The sequence below is a fragment of the Pseudopipra pipra genome, chromosome 5 (genome assembly GCF_036250125.1).
Source record: "Pseudopipra pipra isolate bDixPip1 chromosome 5, bDixPip1.hap1, whole genome shotgun sequence".
In the NCBI taxonomy this organism is placed as follows: domain Eukaryota; kingdom Metazoa; phylum Chordata; class Aves; order Passeriformes; family Pipridae; genus Pseudopipra; species Pseudopipra pipra.
The window spans coordinates 24,926,525-24,944,724 of NC_087553.1; the positions used below are offsets into that span (position 1 = coordinate 24,926,525).

Below are 18,200 nucleotides of genomic sequence, written 5' to 3' on the forward strand. Positions count from 1 at the left end.
AAGGACATCAGCCTTTAAGAAACATTTTAGTAGCATCCTATCAATACAAAATTTTCTTAGAAAAAACAATAATCTAAACTCTCTTCAACAGCGGTGGGAGAATCTGTCCCTTTTATAATTACCTGGTGAAAAAAGGTTTTATAATGACTGAGCTTTTAGTAAATGGGCATGACAGGAGGAGCTGGGTTTTGTGATAAGAAAGTTACCCATCAGTTATGTGTTGATGTGCCAGATTGTAGGTGATGCAGCCATCCACTTGAAAGCGGAAGAGAGAGAGGCCCATGCTTTAGCCTCTTCTCACAAGTTTCTGAATAGGACATAAAATCTGGCTATGATGTGATGGCGAAATGAGTTGTGGAAGAGATATGGAGAAACCATGTTTCCTTAGTAGCAGCTCAGTGAAAAAATGTTGCAGTGAAGCAATTCTCTTTACTTTCCTATTTAGTGACATTTACTTCTATTTCTTTCTTACATTTTAATGTGACAATCCCATGGATAAGAGATTAAGCACAAAATAGCAGGGTGTGTCATTCCCATTTTTATCAAGAAAGCAGAATAACCTGGAGATGGATGGAGATGCAATGTGAAATGTACACATCTAAACTTAGCATAGTTTTGTTGTCTGGATTTTGGAGTTGCTTTCATCTCTAGCGCTCCCTTCTGCACACGTCTCCTAAACTAAGACTGAAGGATCTGCCTGGGCAAAACAGGCAACTTCCAGAAAGCCAGGGCTCTGCTGCTCAAGTTAGTTTTTTGTCCTGATCTCTTACACCTTCTTGCATTAGTTTCCATAAGGTGTAGCGTGTGTGCAAGCTTGTCTGGTTTTTATAAGTTATAGCCATTACTTTTCTCTTCATGTTTGTCTTCCTTTACCTGTTCACATGGAATTTCTTTTTTTTCCTCAGGATTATATTCTACTCTTGTAACCATACACCAATGCCCTCCGTTTTTGCTGATTCAAGGGCAACAGCAGTGAGGTTATAATGTCCTCTGCACAATGTTATACTTTGCTCTCCCCATCAACTTGCAGCTTGACACCAGCTCTCTTTAGCCACAAGCAATATCTAAAAGTTTGGCAGGCAAGAGGCTGCTATTAAGCTACAGATCTGGAACTACTGCTGTAGGCAGTCTCTTCTGGTTTATTTTTACTGTCTGACATAATGAAAATGGTCTTCATTCTCTTCCCTATGTTTCTTTCCCTAACAGTATTTTCACTTGAAATTCTCCTCTTAGTGGAGCTGTAAGATATATGTATGTAGACACACACTTTAAAATATACTCACTGGCAAGTTCAGTCTCTGATATTAGTTAGAAGAACTTACCTACTGGGGCAGATAAAATGCCATATGTTTGACAAGTAAGGAAATATTGCTACCAACATTTGATATGTCTGAGTCTTTGGGGGTCATTTTAGTTTCTTTAGCTTTTTACAATATAATAAGGCCCCAACTTCCACTACCTTTTTCTCTTCTCTCCAGAGTCTGCTTTTGGTTTAAGAAGAACGTAACAATTCTATCTTCTTTCAATTCCTCGAATGACTATATAGAATCACAGAATCATTAAGGTTAGAAAAGACCTCTAAAATCATTAAGACCTCTAAAATCATCCAACCATTAAGCCAGCACTGCCATGTTCACCGCTAAACCATGTCCCTAAGTGCCACATACATATTCAATATAATGATTGTCACACGCTTGATCTAAAGCTCAGGGTTGACTACCAACCATATTCCAGTCAGCACAAATTTTATCCATAAATCCCGTGATTTCTTTCAAAAATCTTTATTTTGCAACTCCATTGAAGGAGTCTTCTTAGTCTTTTCACCTTCATTTCCCACCATTCTTTGCACATTTGGGCAGCAGGAAAGGAAGTATATTACCATCAGGGTTTATATGGCAGTAACTGTCTTTCCTGCACAAGCCTTTCATCTTAATGTCTACAGATATTTTTGCCTATTGGTGGGCATTTTGCCCATTTGCTTTTAAGACAGATGTGTGTGAGTGCTCTCACTTTATAACTGTAATCAGGCCCAGGTATATGAGTGTGATGACACTGAGATGACAGAAGCACTAAAGCTGTACCAGCCAAACTAACTTGACAATCTGCAAAAATGAACTGGTCCCCTGATGAGGAGGTTTTATGGATTTTGGTGCCCCATTCCATTTAAATATCTCCATGTATGGCTGCACTGCACTTTTTCAATGCATCCTACAGTACAGAGACGTGAAGTGACTTGCCCAGGTATGCACAGCAAAACTTTAGCTGAGCTGGGCTTGGAAACTGGATTCCTAATCTTTCTTCATCACCAAACAAGGCTGTCTTGTTTCTCCATTTTATAGTGATAATTAATTTTAAATACTATTTTAAATGAGCACTTTTTTTAAATGGGGGAGAGAGACTTGCACAAACACAAGTAGAATTGGTAGTCACATCAGCTAGGCTAACAAATGGTTCAAAACACAAACTGAATCCCATGATACAACCATTCTAGTGGCTGATGTTGTACTCAAATGCTTCGATGTTTGATCCCTACTGTCCCAGGGATATTTAACTCAACCCAGCTGGATAATCTGGGAGAAAGGAAGGGCATCTTCTTTTCTTTTGCTTTAGCCCAGAATGCTATCTCTGAAGCATAGTTGCTGTAAATACTGTTTCTAGAAGGATTTCAGATACATGAGAATGAAAAAAAATTATCCTGGAAGGGTCTGAGTTCTCCCTGTAGCCATAAATTTTTTTAATTGTTCTGCTAATTAGAGAACCATGCTAAAGTACCATTTAAATAATATCTAAGCAGGGGAGACTAACCTTTGAGGAATAAGCTTGCTAAGAATGGACACATTATCCCGGCACTAAGATCAGAGGTCGGTACTGCAAAATATTATGAGATGAAAGAAAATTACTCGAATGCCTAAATGAACATTGTGTGCCAATACATGATGAAATTCTTTTTTACCTCTCTTGGAACTCCCAAGATCCATCCTTCCTCCCTCTCCCCAACTCTAATCTTTTTTTACATATGGCTTTATCTTTTCAGAGCAGTGTAAAGTACTAATAACATGCCATTTTTTCCCCGAGGCACTCTATGCCTTGTGTTCTCTAGTTTTTCCTTTCCCTATTTATTTTTTTTTATTATCTCATCATGAAAAATCCACCAGTAACACTTACAGTACAAACTTAAACCCCCAGAGCTCTGGCATTCCTTTTTTATTTTTAAAATCTAGCTACATAAATAACATCATGTTTCCAGGTCATAGGCATTCCAAAATACAGCTGAGTTCTGGCACTGGAGAAGCACTCCATAACCCTGCAATCTAAACAGGGATGTGAAACAACTTCTAAAATTGTCTCTGTGCATAATTGTGCCCCAGTAACTGTTTTTCATGTGGAAGTGTATAGTGTATAAAGCCAGGACACTAGAGGCATTCTCTTTGAGTCTTTGTATATGGCATTTGCTGAACCACATCAGACTATTCGTCTGTCACATCCAGTGTGCTCCCCAAATAGTAGTCAAAACACTGATTCTGAGAAAGGTGACCAAACCTTCTATCAACCAAGTGTGCAGAGCTTTACACGGGGATGGAACAAACATTTTCTAACTCTATCAGGATGATTAGTTTACAGTTTCAAGTGGTATTATCAAGTTTCAAGTTGTATTATCATTACACTGGTTGGACTATCCTTTCTTGATAATTCTAACAGTGTAACAGATCTCTGAGATTAAATCCATCAAAGCAAACAAAAACAAATCTCCCAATCTTCTCAGCTGTCAAAAAGAACTGAATGTAGTCTGAAAACGCTTTCCCATCTTGAACAGAAGGTGAATCTTAATACACTGAAGCCATCAAGTACTTTCACGTTCTTAGTAGAAAGGGATGAAGCGACATGCAATATTACATTGCCAAAAATTACATCAGCGTTGTCACAATCATGTCATTACCTTCAGCAGAGGCCATGTGCTGCACTTGCCTCCTTTGCCTACTGATTTGATACAGCATATATTGCTATGTCCTGTATACGAAGTAATGACACGTACTACATACCCAAATGATTTAACGCTACCTACTCCTTTTGCTGTAATGAGCCCATTCAATAATGAAAGTCTCTGAATGTTTGTGTTGTCAGATTAGCTTTAAATGATGTTCAGGCAAACATTTTTCCTTTCCCACAACATCTCAGCAAGGCAGTTCTCAGTGGGGCTGACACTGCTGCTCACAATGGGAGTTTCATCATTCTGAGCAGCAGCTGCTTCCCTCTGTTTCCAACAGAAGTGAAGCCAACTGTCCCTGCTGAAAGATGGTGGAGGCTCTACTATCTACTGAGAATCCAAGTGTGAAGTGACAAGCATTCCAAAAGGACCATTCTAATTGTCGGCAGCTCAGGTGTCTTGAAGTCTCCATTTGTAGCATCATCTGAGGGAATAAATTAAACACTGGGGGGTTTCTGAAGGGAGATTTTTTTGTAAGAAATATCATAAAGTTAAAAAATTCTTGAAAAATCTTCCTACATTGTCTATGCAAGATTTCTGTGATCTTTAAGTAGAATAAAAAGCTGGATTAATTAATCCATTATTAAGGCTATAGAAACAAACAAAATATCGAACACAAAGTGTCAAGTTTCTTAAAAAAAACATATTTAAGAATAATTTTACTTAGTAAACTAATTAATAGATTTAATTGTAACTTCTCAGGAAATTAATTATTTGCCCTTACAGTAAGTGCTGTAATTCTTAATGTATGCTGTGCTTTTCATACACAGCAAACCCACCGAATCAGTATTTTAAGTGCAAAACTCGAATTAGCTGTTAGTACGCAGACATGCCAAGTGCCTCCATAGTACATACTAATTAATTTTATTTTTATTTTTTAACTAGTTTTTGTCATTGTTCTGATTTCTTCCCTTAACTGTTGAGGTCAATGTGGCAAACAGGGTTGAAGCAACCACAAGATAATGTCTGTAGAAACTAATCATTCATTAATAACTGCAAATGCAGAATGGGTGTAGATATACTTTTCTAAATCTCCAGGGCTTCTGAGGGTCAGCTCTTTAAGCATCCTGAGCTTTATTATTAATTGTTTTTTTTACAGAAAGGCTTGAACTGACTTTCAGGCACTGTCGACAGTGGGTACTCTGCACTGACAGAGGTTATGTCTTCATTGCCAAAAACAAGCAGTGCTTTAATATTCAAGCAGTTTACTCCTGGTATATTTCTCAATGTGCTGTCTCAGGCAGGAGAAACACAGGGGATTTTATAGCATTGTGGATAGCTGTGGTCAATACAATATGCCTCCTTGGAAAGCAGCTCTAACAGGTACATCAAGGTAATAATTTAACTGGGAATTTAATAAGCAGTAGCTGTCTTTATTTAAAAATTTTAAAAAAAGAGAGACTAAACACATCAGTTCTTGAGGTGCAGGCAACATCATAGCAGAATAAAACCCAGGCCTCAGCAAGCTCCATTCTAAAAAGAAAGGTAGGAAGTAGAAGGGAGGAAAGATGAAGGGCTTGTTTGAATGAGGATCTCTCCCAGAGAGTTGTTTCAGGACAGTTCTTCAGGTAGCCATTAGTACTCCAGAATAAGAATTCATTTTTCTGGCATGCTTTCTATCACTTCAGTAGTGCCTCAAAACTCTCCACACCTGCTTTTACCTGTATTATAACTGTCTTGCTCTAATAAATCATCAGGGGCACTGCTCTCACTTGAAGGATCCTTTCCTCTCCACATCCAGCTAAACAGTTTTTACCATTCTTTGCATACCATAACTTATAGAGACAGTGGGAATGGTAGCACACTTGTAGCCACTGCTTTGAGTCTTCTGAGCACTTTGTGATTTCAGCTGGTAATTTCAGGGAGATTTCTAAGGAAACCATCAGTGTTTCAGGAGATGGTGTTAGTGACTCAGACAGAATTAAGCCCTTTCCTCTGAGTCAATACTGAATGACATGCCCTAGCACATTTCTTGCACATGAGACCCACAACTGTAGGTTGATTGCTTGTGGCCATCAATTATCCTTCAGCTAATTGCATGAGCCTAAAGGCATTTTGCCCTTATGGCCCAGGCAGATCAGTTTGAGTACAGTTTGCCTTCTGCACATTTGACGTTTTAATTTTAATTGGGCAGTTGTTGCTGCTGCTCCTAACCTGCTGTGCACTGCGGAAAAGTACTGGAGAAAGAATTTCATTGTTAGGTGAAGGGATGGATACAGGGTCAGGAAAAGCAGCAGCCAAACTGGAAGTACTCTCTAGGGTAAAGCTGGAGTCAAAGCACACAATCATCATATTTTAACATTCAGACTTACCAACTCAGCTAACTTATACCAGGGGTGTCCAGAGAAGTGTTATTTTCAGTGAAGCTGCAGCAAAAAAACCCCAAGAACCATAACAGGCCTTCTTAATTAAAGTGCTAGGTAGTTTTAGCAAGAGAAGGCAAAGCAGCAGCTGTAATCCTTTCAGACACACCAGGGAGGAACTACAGCAGTGTGTGCCCCCTGTCAAGCACTGCTGCAAACTCCCCCACTGAAATCTATCAGGATATCAGAAGTCTAAAGTGAGTCTGAATTTAATTCATGATTTATGAAATGCATTGAGAATCTCTTGGAGTGAACAGTCGTTATTTTCTTAATGAATTACTGCTATTTTGAACAGTTTCTATTTGTATATTTAATTTTACTTTTTTCGTTTGAAACGCTCTTTAGCTTTTGAGCAGAATGTTCTTTTGAAATGTTGTTCCCCTGTTCAGTCAAAATCTTGGCATGACATTTTTAAGGAAGTAGTTTTGAATGCATCAACTTCTGCTCTGCAATCTTAGATGCTTAATTGACTTGAGCTTCAGAAACGCTGAGCATTACCTCTTTTCTTTGTAAGTTGCAGAGATGAGCAAAGTCCAACTACCTTCAGAGAGCACAACCAAGAAAACAGTATTCCAAAATTCAAAGAATGTTTTGTGGATATTTGGAGATTAGCTTCTTTTACAACGATGATCACTTTATTAAATATAATCATTTTTGTAACGCTAAACTAAAAAGCAAGGTTCATCTTCAAGACAGCCTACCATAATCAAATACAGCAAGATATGCAATAGTAATGAATCTGAACATTGTAGTCCTTAAATCTGATCACAAGTAAATTAGATATAAGCAGAACAAACTGATAGAGACCGCAGCAGAAAATGGAAGTGCAGTGAGCATAATAGGGTTTTGATTTTTTTCACCTGGAAGCAGAATTGAAGTGTTGATAATATTTTTAGATGTATTCAATTTGGGTAAAATTCACCTTATTCATCATGGAAGTAATCATATTAATCTGTGTTTTGAGGGGTAAATCTCCTTGTAGCAGTGCACAGGCCTTGTTTAAATCTTGTGATGAGTAATTCTTGCCACTGGTAGTTTTCTCGTTGCAGAACCCTTACCAACGTTCACAATGCATCTTGAAGGGTGAGAGAGGCACAGTTCCTACAGTTTGTAGCTCTCAAAACTTTCTTCTGCAGATTTTCTAAAGTGTGTAGAAGAGGAACACCTTCTTGAAAGCTGTATGAGGTAGATGACATATAGTGTTTTCCATTGTGCCTAGTAAAGTAATTTTTCTTTTCCAGTTTGGAATTTTCCCCTTCTTTCCTCTTTTGTATTGTTTTCTGAATTCCATCTACAAATAATCAGTTTTCTGAAGTTACATAATGAGAATATTTAAGCACACAGAGGTCAAGAAATAATGATTGTAAAGATAGCCTCATTTTAGTGTGTGTTTTGATAATATGCAACTGTATAATTGGAGTCTAGCACTGAAGTCAATATCATCTATGAATGTATATTGAAAGAAAATCTCAAATCATTTAATGCAGATCTCCTACCTAAATTATTTTCCATATGTCTTTGATCTAGGTGTGTGCATAATTTATATAATTGCCTGAATGAGACTTGTGGGTTTTTTAGAGTAGTCACTGTAGAAAAATGAGGTTACATTCTCATCTTGTGTGATTTCAAAGTTAACTCTGCTGTGAGCAGGGGCTTGAACTGCAGGATTGCCAAAAATCCCTTTTAATCTAATTATTGTATGATTCTATAAACGGCTCTGACCTGCTGGTTTCTGTTCAGAATACCATTTGCTTCACATAATTTGCCTTACGAATAGGAAAGACAGTGAAAGAGTAAGGAGAAAAGCATAGAGCTATAACAACTAGTCAACAGACTGTCAATAAGATATCAATTCCTTGATTTTTTTTTTTTTTTTTTGCTTTCAACTCTTCTTCATTAGATGATTCTTAGATGACAACACTGATGTCAGCATAGCATATTCTGGAGCATAACTGTAGGAACAAATGTGCATGACGTTTATTGTGTTGTGGAAGAAATAGCATACTTTCCTCCCCTCATAAAGCTTAATGTAATGTTGAATACAACAGCTGACTGCTTTAAATATGTACACACCCATGTCTCGGCCTGACAACAAAACCAGGGTAAAACGATCATTCTCTCATGGTTAAGTGAGCTGGTGGGGATCTGTGAACTGGTTTGTAGCTGTCTCCCCTAATTTGATCACCAGTTCCAATGGCTGCTAGACCTTTACCTCAGTAAGTGTGCCTTGGAGCGGACTCACTAACAAAATTTGGATTTTCATCTCATTCCATTTTATCTTCTGTACAAAGCCAATACAAGCACAGTGGATAAGTTGGAATTACAATAATATACCTGCAGTTGCCACACAAACAAATGTAAGAGTACATTTTCTCTATACTTTTTGAACTAGAATTGCACTCACTACTTAATGGGACAGAATCTGCAATGACTAGGTCCAATGTTTAGGTTTTCAGATAACAAAGCATACCAGGCTGAATATGAATACAAAAGTCATGAATGTGCACCTTTGTTTCCACTAAAGCACTTTTACTTGGAGATTTAAGTACTGCCATTCAGTGGTTTGTAGGTAAACTGTTACTGAGCAAAAAATGACTGAAACAGAGAGACAACGTCCATTCTATACTCTCTCACTAGGGTTAATTGAGTGTGGTATCAATAACTTGCAGACTGGGGGAGGGAGGGAGGATCTGCAGTGCTTTATGCAGTTAGCAAATCTTAACAACTTCAAGGACACAATAATTTGGACATTTAAAAAAAAAAAAAAGACAAATCAGTGCAGATCTTGGTGATGGCCTTTACCTATGCAACATGCTGCAAGTCTGTTCCTCTGGATGCAAATACATCATTAGCTCTGTACAAAACCAAGCCAGTATCTTTTTAGCTTGAGGCAAGATACCAGCACTCTGCTCACCCCACCCAACTGATATTTCATCTCCTCAAGCATAAGTTTACGTGTGGCCCACTGATTCCATATTCACAGCGAGATTCTCTATCTTCAGTTTAAAGCACTGAGTCCTTATGATATAGCCTTGAATATCTCATGAAGTATCTTATGTTTGCCTCTACAGCCTTGAAAATGTCTTCTGTGAGGCATTTCAGCAGAATCTGTCTCCACATGGATAGGTACATTTTTTTTAAATGAGAGCTAAGTGAGCGTCTTTGTCCAAAGTTTCAAACCCAAGTGCTTGAACTGGGGCTTCTAAGCCTCAGAGGTGATCTCGTACATTAAAATGGCTTAATGCTTAAAGTTACTAGATATGCAAGGATCAATCAGACTTCAGGGTGAGCTATAAAAAGTCAGACTTCCTGCAAACTTGCGCTTTGAACTGGAAGTATGAGCAGGAGTGAAGGAGCATAGTGTTAGGCCAGATCATGCTTTGGGAGGGTGCCATGTATCCTTTCCATGGAAATCTTTAAGTAGGTGGCTTACTGCTAATGATGTTTGACAAGTGTATAAATTCCAGCTTCCACTGGCACCTGTTCATGCTTATAGGTGATCCTTGTCACCCACATGCACAGAGCACACATGCGTACCCATGAAGTGTACACAGACCAGCTCATTCAGATTTGTATTTGCCAAAGAAAACACAACACACACGTCACCTGAAGTATGCTCATGGGACCTCTGTTCCTCTGTTCAGGCATACTGCAAATGAACATCTTTCATTTATAATCAGATCCCTAGAGGTACACATGTTCAAATATACTTTTGCTGAGATGTGTTCAGGCTTGCACGTAGAATGCCTACTCTTGTATGAGGGCAGAAAAGGCACTTCACGGGATACTGTGTTCACCCACTCGTGCAGGTAAATACCACATTCTCACATACATGCAGTCCGCTGTTTTCCCTGCACGTATTGTAACAAATAATTTAAATCTCTTTCTTCCCATCCTGCTTAACATGCAAATATGGATAGCACATCAAGATTAGAAATAAATGTAGCAGAATTACTTCAGTCAACCTGAAATGTCGAATGACTCATTCACACCCTTTGCAGAGTGTTCCCTTTTTGCCACATGCAATCTACTGAGTAGTCTGAAGGCTGTGTGGTTCCCTGCAGCAGAGCAGTAATCGATTACTTGCGCACTGAAGGAGTAGGACTGTGATTATTTTTGCAGGGTGTACAAGGGTTATGCAGAGAGGTTCCAGTGAGCCTCACTGACATGATAGTGCTCATACTGTGGGAAGGGGAAATGTAGGATGTCAGACTTGATCAACATATAAGGAACTTTTTGTGTTTAATTAAGTTTCAGTCTGCATGTTCGGTCAGTAACCAATATTCTTACATCGTGGTATGACCCAGATATTTTTATTCCAGATAATGAGAACCCATTCCAATTTTTTATAATTCAATTATGAATTAAGATAAACAAGAATGTGTTGTTCCTAATTCAGAGTAAAAATGTCTGCGTGTTAAATCATTCAGGAACTGCTGCTGCGCTTATATTTCAGAGGTATCATAATCCACATGAACTAAAAAATGGATTGACAAACCTAAAATATGTTCCACACTTAAAATGATACGATCACTGTGCAGAGAGAACCCCAGGAATAGTAACAAGCTGGCATTCACATTTGTCTTATAATGAGAAGAAAAGTTGGATTGACTGTTGGAGTTGCATCTTTAAATGTATGAATTATTGTAATTGATTTCTTTTAAAACCCTTTCAGAACCATTCCCAAATAAGGATGCAATGAGCTAACGGCAAATTTATAGAAAGACTGTTTTGTAGCACTTAGGTCTTGCAAAAGGGGTACTGTGTTTAAATGGAAGTTGAGCTGTGATGACCCATTAAGCAGAAAAAACAGTTAATAGAACAGAGCAGCTCAGAAGGTAAAATATGCAAGTGGTGACATTATGCAATGAAGGTATCACAACCGTGCTCGTTATACCACAAAGCAGATACCACTAGTGGCATTTCAATTTCTTTGTCCTTACTTAAATGTGAAGCTTTCTGTGTGTATCGGTGTGTCAGTTCTTCTCAGAACAAAGGTGGTTGTTAGCTGAAATTATGTATAACATGTCCAAGATAAGAGAGCCATAAAAACCTAGTTATCAGATTTCCCATGTTTGTGTTTCCAATATCATAGCTAATTGTACGTTGAACTAGACAGTTGTATTTCATTCTTTCATAAAAGCACAAGAGGAGAAGAAAAATATATAAGGGAAAAGAGGCAAGACAAACTTTTCAGCAGAAAAACCACAACTTGTGCAGTCAGATGCGATTTTGCACTAGAACAGATTTATGGTTAAAAGGACAAAGAAACTACTTTTTCTTATTGAGCTAACTGTAGGTTTTACTTTTGTGCAAAATCATACCTGTTGGCACACAATGTCATTTTAGTACTAGAATTCCAGATTTTGCACAATTATCTGTGATGGCAGGATTAATCTTAAAAAAGATAGCAAGAAAAATTGCAGTTTCATCACTGATCTTACTTTTCTTCACGTTTTACAGAAAATTTCATCAGCTGGCCTTATCAAAAAAACATGCAGTAGCTGATTGGAAACATAGTATTATGTACCCAGCAGTATATACTAGCAGATTTTCATAACATTTTGTTAACAAATCCCTACTCAAATGTATTGCTCCAATACAGAGTCCAATATAAGATTAAAAACTATTTTTACTAGGTTGGATTAATACTTTAATGTGATGAATTCTCTAGGTTGTGCTATGCCCAGAAATAAAAAAAATTATAGCCTTCTGTTGCATCTTTCATCTTTTACATAGAAAAGAGGAGTTTGCTAAATGCTGTGGAAATGAATCAATGACATAAGGTGAACTTACTTGTATTTTAGCAGAAACATTTACAGATTTTTTCCTAGATTTCCATTTCACTTTGTGAAGTGCATGATTGCATGTACACAAAGGGAATTTACCATTCACGTGCACATCCAGTGTGTATTCATATGCAGACCCCTACGAACACCAGAATTCCTCAGCTCTTAGTTACAGTGCAAGAGCGCAGATTTACAGAACAGGATGTTGGAATCCTCTCTCTGACAGTCAAAGTTGGACATAATGAATCTTGAGTATTCTTTCCCATATTTAGATACCCAAATACAAGGAAAGCATCTTGGAATATCTTGATCTAATTGTAGGTGGGTTTTACTGTCTGTGGTTGGTTGTTTTTAATCAAGTCTGGTAGTACCATATTCTTGATTCTGTTTTGACTCTTTTGCTTTAGAAGTGACTTTTGAAAAGTCCTCCCTGAAAGGATATATGTCTGAAATATAATGCCACACCTCATCCCAATCTCTTGTATGATTGATTTGAGAAGTATAATTCTCCATCTGACTTGCAGCTAGCAGAATTCCCCAGAGCTGTTCACAGCTCCTGCGATTCGGAGAAGCTTTGAAGGTACTTGAAATTATACCAAAGACCAGTTTTAGGATAAGTAGTCCCAGGATTTCACAGAGCCCAAACATTGTCTGATGCCCACTTGATCCCTCTTGACTGCAGTCTTTTAGTAAGAGTAGATCTTTTCAGAGGATGAAGATTGAAAAGGGCTACACCTGCATAAAGGCAGATGCACATAGGCGTGTGCATACCTTCCAGAACAAATTCAGAGACGTATATTTTACTCTTTTTCCGGTCTACATCCATTTATCCTCCAATGAACCTCCAATATTAATGCAAATATGCTAAACACACACGGTTCGTTGGTATATTGATACAGTGTGTTGATAATAGTGGTCTGTTGCAGCCCTAAATTTTGTGAATTCACTGAGTGCAAGCTCCACCTGTACACAGAAGCAGTTCCCTTGCTTACATACGCATACATGCACAGTGGGAACAGGACTGGTTTTCTGATAACCACACACTTGCAGTACAACACATATCAGCCAGTCCTCAAGCTTACCAAGAGAAGACGAGAAAAATTGAGAGGCAGTTAGCAAGATAAGGTATGAGGAGATTTAAAAGAAAGTAGCATAGAAGGAAGCGGCTACATTTTTCATACTTTAGTTGTTTGTCTGGACAGCTTGAGAAGGAGCTGCTCGACAACTGTGCCAGAAGAGACGATTCAAAGCAACTTCCCATCAGGCGGCATTCCTCAAGTGTCTGCTCTTTAAGAGCAGTCAGGGAAAATTCGTTCTGTGGGAAGCAGTTAATGGAGCTGCATTACGGACCCCTTATTGTTCTGTCTGATAGAGAGACAGCAGGTTCACTTTGGCAGCTCCAGAGCACTGATCAGTTCAGATTAGGGGCACATCGTCTGTCTGGCTTAATCAGGCATGTTTAGATATATTTATCATGATTAGAGGGGTGTAGTGCAGGGAGGGGAGGAAATGAAGAGTAAGATTACTTTTCTCTAGCTTCAAATGGAAGCTTAGCAAATCCCACTGAGTCAATAGGTGCTCATCAAAGGCAGAATTTAAATGTTTTGTTGAACACTCCAGCATTGGATTCCAATCACTGAAGAAGAGTCTTCTTTCTCTCACTTTCTTTCTTCCTCTACCACTTGCATGCAGCAAAGAAGAAAATCAGCAGCACATGCAACTCGTGATTCATCTAGATTTCCAAGTGAAGGCACAAATTGCTATGTGGTGAACAGAGGTTTCCTTGACAGTGAGCTGGATCATCTTTGATCTCAGTGGCCAATCCTTAAAACACAGTTCATGGGCCTAGGCTGACAGAACACTACAGAACACAGCAGACATGCTTTGGCTACTTACCCTCACAGCAGCTGGCAGCACAGAAGCTGTAAGGCGGTTTTTCATGCCTGAACTCTTGGGCAGCAAGGCAGGAGTTAAAGTAAGTCTATGGAAATCTAGAAGAATCATTTGTTAGTGAAGAAAAATAAGTCAAGCTTCCCTTTCTCTGTTGTAATCTACTCCTTTCTCCTCTGCAACTCCAGTCGGTTCTATGACAGTTCAGTTCTTGTGATCTTGTAATTGCTGTCAAGATGATAATCTGGGATGTCACAAGCATGGCTCAATGTAATCACCATACAAATGTAGAAGGTAGAAAACCTGACTGACAAGAATCAAAAAGCTGCTAGTGAGACACTAACAATTCAGTGGCAGGATTTATGGAGTAGAGAATGTAGAAGAGAAAGTTGGCAGGTTTGGAAGAATTTGAAGAAAATATCTAATGACATCAAGTTTGCCAGTACTTCTTTAGAATTCTGAAGTAGAGGATCATAGCCTTATACTTCCAAAGAAAAATCTCTTAGAAGTGCAGAGATGCTTCTCAGCTGGCATGGTAGGGAGTATATTTGGAGATCAATTAGCAGAATGACGGGAAGCATTGTATGAATTAAATAGCAAATTAACACTGTTGTTCAGGATTAAAGCCACATCTCCTTGCAATAAATGGTGCTACATTGATGGGACCAGGCAGTTAAAGTTGTACACTCTCCTAGTGCAGGCGCACCCATAGAATTGGAACGGTACTCTTACAGTTAAAGCTTATTCCTGTAAGAGAAATGGCTTCACACCTTTAATTGAAATAGTTGTACCACATGTGCAAGCGCAGTAGTCTGTAGTCATATCAGCTAAACTCACTGTGGTTTGTAAGGGTGATGGTGACAAGATCAGCACTAGAATAGCAATAGCTGTGCAACTGATGCTGTTGACTGAGCTTTTTGAAAATCCTGGAACATGATCAAAGAGGGCTGTTGCAGGTGAGCAACAAGGTACAGAGCTTTCAAGGCAATCTTTGCTAAGAGGAAGCATAGCAAATGGGGACAGAGCTCTTTCCAGATCAGTTCATGGAGCTCTGCAGAGAAGCTTTTATAGCACTGCCACTCCTGTGCACTCAGTCTCGAAAAAAATAAGTGCCCACTAATGACCTGTCACTGCAGACAGCCCGAGCAGCTGTTTGCAGAGAGCAAAGCAGTGAGAGGATGAATTGCTCTGTAAGGAGCATATCTGAACGTGGGAACAGGAATAGATGGGAGATTGGGAGAGACTAGACAGCTTCCATTCATAACATTCAGCTTTATGTGGATTTACAGTCCTGATGCTCCTGAATCCACAGATGCTGAGTTATTACTTACAACAATTACTTACAACAATTGAAATCTCCCTTGTTTCCACACTTTGACTTCTGTTTCTCTTGTTGGCATAACGGGTGGAGAAGCAGAACCACATCTCTCAGTTTGCAAGACGCTTTTTAAAATGATAATAAGTTTTATATCTCTCTCTTATGATTTATAACTTCCTGGACACAATTTATTGTTCTTCTTCATTTTCTCAGCTATTATTCAAGCTCTCTAGGGAAGTGGTCATAGCACCAAGTCTGTTGAGGTTCATCCGTACGATGCTCTGTGAGCAGCAGGGAGTTGGACTCAATGGTCCTTATGGGTCCCTTCCGATTTGAGATATTCTATGATTCTATAATGTATTTCATCTCTCCATAACAAATGGAGGGACATCTTCCAGTTCTCTCAATATTAGATTATCAATATTATCAATATTATCAATTTGCCTTTCTGGAGGCAAACTAATTAAGAACACGGGGAATTAGTTTGCACTGAGGACTAACAAAAACTGGCCACTTAATTCTTCATATATTATCAACTCAAATAATTCATAGTAGGCAAGATATTTATGCGTTTTATTGAAAATAACCTTTTTTCCCTTTCCTTTCCTTTTATTTTCTTTTCCCTTTTGTTTTCTTTCCAGCTGCCCCCAGATAGAAACTAAAGTGAATAAAGTGTCTTGGAAAATGATTTTTCTCTTGAAAATTTCAGCCCAGCAAGAAATTACTAAAATTTTTGAGACGATGTATTCTTAGGCAGTTTTCAGGCATGTTTGCAGACATATCTATTTTGGGTCACTCACCTAAGTGCAAAAGCAGGTATCTCTGTTACTTATGGCTGAAATGTCTGGATGTTCCTTCATATGGTTCAACATAACTGTGGTGAATGTATTCTGCAAGGTGAAGAGGTTAACATGTTACCATAACTGTGACAGAGGAGGAGTACACAGAAATGGAGAACAAACAAAAGAGTTACTCCCTATTCTATCCTATTTCCTATCCTTTCTCATTACTGGGAGCTTGCCACTATTGAGTGTTTTGTTTATAGTATAGAAAGCCACATCTTTTATGGCTTGACATTAAATAGATTTAATATTATAATGGAATAGTTCTGGATACATAACAGGAATCCAGACAGTGACATTGTTTTGTGACATTGTCAGGCAGCAAGCATGAGTGACAACTCACAGCAGCATTCTTGCTGGGGGGCCCATTAGATCACATCATGGTAGAAACAGAGAAAATAGGTCGTTCCAATGTGTAATATAATGTAATCTGTCATGCTGTCCACAGACCACAAGAATGCACGTAGCTTAAAACCAAGAAAACTGTGAGGAATGGTGTCCCACCTGCCTGTACAGAAATTTATATTCCTGATGTATTGATAGGCACATGTAAAACTTTTCATGACATGGCAAGAGCTAGCTGCTGTATTCTTCTTATGGCCCCCTGCTTTCTGCAACTGTATATTTTTTCAGCAAAATGTATTGGAGATTATCCTCTTCAAAGGGAGTTCTCATTGTATCTACCCCTGACTGGTTTGAGTGCTTCATAATTTTCATGCTCCCCCTGTTATAACTTACAGATATTCCAGGGAGATAATTGTCTCCCCAAAGGGCAGTGTGGGGGGGGACTACCACCTACCAGCCTGCTCCTGGACCGATTGTCTTGGACTAGCACATGGGGGTATTTTTTGGTGAAGTACCACAGCTCATAAGAAAGTATAACTTGGGTCAAGTTACAGTTCCACACAGCGCGGGAGATGCTGTGCCTGGCAACAGCAGTTTGGGGAAGGAGGGTAAGAGCAGGACAAGTAAATGTCAAAGCTTCTTCCCTTATGGCCTCCCAGATCCCAACACTCTTGGGAATAAATTCCTAGTGCTTATGTTATAAGAAATGATGGATAAAATTTCCTGTTTACCTTTTCCATGATTCTTGTTATTTTCTACATTGTTTTTTTGCATTTATCCCTCTGACAACTTTTTTTCTAGGGTGAAGAATCGTAGTCTAAGTTACTCCTTCCTTGTTCAGAAGCTTTCCATTCTTTTGGTCATCTTAAATTACTTTCTCTCTACTGTTTCTAAAGCTATTGTCTCTAGTTTTGAGATGGAGGCATGAGAACTAGCTTCTGCATTCAAGTTACAAATATTCAAGCAGGTGCCCCAGGTATTTGTACAGTGACATGATGTTGCCTTCTGGCTTGTTCTCTGTCACTTTCCAGAGACTTCCTAACCTGTCTTTTTGACTTCCATTCAGCTGACACTTTGATAGAACTATCCACAGCAACTCAAAGATGTCTTTCCAGAGTGGTGATTTAATTTGTATTACCCTACAGTTTTTTCTCATCAGTAAGTTTTGTCACTTCATGTGTTCCAGATCATTTATGAATACGTTTCCAAACTTTTAATCAGTTGTTAATCCTCCATAGGACCTTCCCTCCTATTCTTTGAGAGCTTAAAGGGCTTTTTTAAGAGTCTTTGGTGACAGACTTCATCAAAAAGGATTTAGAAATGCAAGTTTTGTATCAAGTGATCACTTATATCCACATGCTCATCAGCTCCTTTGAAGAACTCAGTCAGGTTTGTGCAATATGACTTCCTTCTACAAAAGCTATATGAGGGGGAATTGCTATGTTATTTCTTTCACATGGCCAGTAATTCTTTTCTTCATTATTCTTTCTACCAATTTCAGACATAAAAAATCAGACCTCCTGCACCTTTTGCATCCCCTCAAAACACTTCCCAAACACTGGCATTGTGTTTGCTGCTTTTTCTTCCAATACCAAGGCTGAGTTAGGTCATGCGTTGCATGCCACAGTTTAATTGTCAGCCTTTACTATTTCATGTTCAGTTTAGATT

General features: G+C 38.6%; 1 protein-coding gene across 5 annotated transcripts in view; it reads left to right on the forward strand.

The window, feature by feature from the left end:
• Positions 1-18,200, forward strand: part of GRAP2 (GRB2 related adaptor protein 2) — a 109,062-nt gene that overhangs the window by 64,916 nt on the left and 25,946 nt on the right. The window lies entirely within an intron of this gene.